General features: G+C 42.4%; 1 pseudogene; it reads left to right on the top strand.

The window, feature by feature from the left end:
- The first annotated feature begins 808 nt into the window (after nucleotides 1–808).
- LOC140399495 (cyclin-dependent kinase 2-associated protein 1-like) lies at nucleotides 809–1571 on the top strand (annotated as a pseudogene).
- The last annotated feature ends 417 nt before the right edge of the window (nucleotides 1572–1988 follow it).

The following is a 1988-nucleotide window of genomic DNA, read 5'->3' as shown; positions in this document are numbered from 1 at the left end:
TTTACCAGGATGTTGCCTGGTGTGGAAGGAAAATCTTATGAGGAAAGGCTGATGGACTTGAGGTTGTTTTCGTTGGAGAGAAGAAGGTTAATAGAGGCACACCAAATGATCAGGGGGTTGGATAGGGTGGACAGTGAGAGCCTTCTCCCGCGGATGGAAATGGCTGGCACGAGGGGTCATAGCTTTAGACTGAGGGGTAATAGCTATAGGACAGACGTCAGAGGTAGGTTCTTTACGCAAAGAGTAGTGAGGCCGTGGAATGCTCTACCTGCAACAGTAGTGAACTCGCCAACATTGAGGGCATTTAAAAGTTTATTGGATAAACATATGGATGATAATGGCATAGTGTAGGTTAGATGGCTTATGTTTCGGTGCAACATTGTGGGCCGAAGGGCCTGTAATGCGCTGTATCGTTCTATGTTCTAATCCGAGTCTCAACATTCACACCCCATCAATCAGAGTCACATCAATGCACCCCATCGATCAGAATAACATCAATCACAGCCCATCAATCAGAGTCACATCAATCCTCCCCTTCAATCAGAATAACATCAATCACACCCCATCAATAAGAGTCACATCAATCACACATCATCAATCAGAGTCACATCAATCTCACCACATCAATCAGAGTCACATCAATCAGAGTCACATCAATCAGAATCACATCAATCACACCCCATCAATCACTCCCCATCAATCAGAGTCACATCAATTGCTCCCCATCAATCAGAGTATCTCAATCTCCTCCCATCAATCAAAGACACATCAATCACACCCCATCAATCAGAGTCACATCAATCGGGATGAGCAGCAAAGCGAGTGCGGGGCTGGGCCTGGGCCTGTCATTGAGTCAGGGGAATGAGCAGCATTCAGGCGCCACAGAGTAAATATGCGGAGCTGCTTGCTATAATCGAAGAGTTGGGCAAAGACATTCGACCAACATATGCGGGCAGTAAAAGTGCAATGGAACGTCTAAAACGTGGAATTATTCATGCTCGAGGCCTAGTGAGGTAATGTCTGGCCGAAACGGAACGCAATGCACGATCGTAACTTTAGCGCCATTTGAAATTATATTGAACTCCCAAGAAGGTTTTGAGTGGTTTATTTCTGGAGAGGAAAGTGCTACTTCTTTTGTAACAGTCTTTCTGATCACACTGATTGTTTAAGTTTAAGTATTGTCAATTTTGCATTTGAACCATAACAAAAAGGCGGAGCGCAAAAGATTTTTCACTCCGATGGATACTTCAAGAAGATGTTGGGTCTTTCATCCAAGTTTTGATTTTTCCAAGCCCATCAGACAATGTGGCCCATTGTTCTCTTTAACCTTTCAGGGCCAAAGTTACAAGTTTTGAATTTATTAGAAAAGGAGACAGGGACGTAATTAGAAAAAATATTTTTGCACTTGACACCAAACTGGAGGACTGGATATGGCTGGAACTTCGCAGAACAAAGTTTAGTTTCCTCTAAATTATAATTTATGTTTTGCCATTGTACAGAAGGTAAATGGACATCTTTGTATTGATTTCTTCTTATAATAAAGATTATTTTCATTAAAAAAAAAAAAAAAAGTTAAGAGGAAGAAGGAGGCCTATGTGAAGATGAAGTGTGAAGTTTCGGTTGGGGCGATGGATAGTTACAAGGTAGCGAGGAAGGATCTAAAGAGAGAGCTAAGACGAGCAAGGAGGGGACATGAGAAGTATTTGGCAGGAAGGATCAAGGAAAACCCAAAAGCTTTCTATAGGTATGTCAGGAATAAGCGAATGACTAGGGAAAGAGTAGGACCAGTCAAGGACAGGGATGGGAAATTGTGTGTGGAGTCTGAAGAGATAGGCGAGATACTAAATGAATATTTTTCGTCAGTATTCACTCAGGAAAAAGATAATGTTGTGGAGGAGAATGCTGAGACCCAGGCTAATAGAATAGATGGCATTGAGGTACGTAGGGAAGAGGTGTTGGCAATTCTGGACAGGCTGAAAATAGATAAG

The sequence above is a fragment of the Scyliorhinus torazame genome, chromosome 22 (assembly GCF_047496885.1).
Source record: "Scyliorhinus torazame isolate Kashiwa2021f chromosome 22, sScyTor2.1, whole genome shotgun sequence".
Classification (NCBI taxonomy): domain Eukaryota; kingdom Metazoa; phylum Chordata; class Chondrichthyes; order Carcharhiniformes; family Scyliorhinidae; genus Scyliorhinus; species Scyliorhinus torazame.
This window is presented reverse-complemented; position numbering and strand designations above follow the sequence as displayed.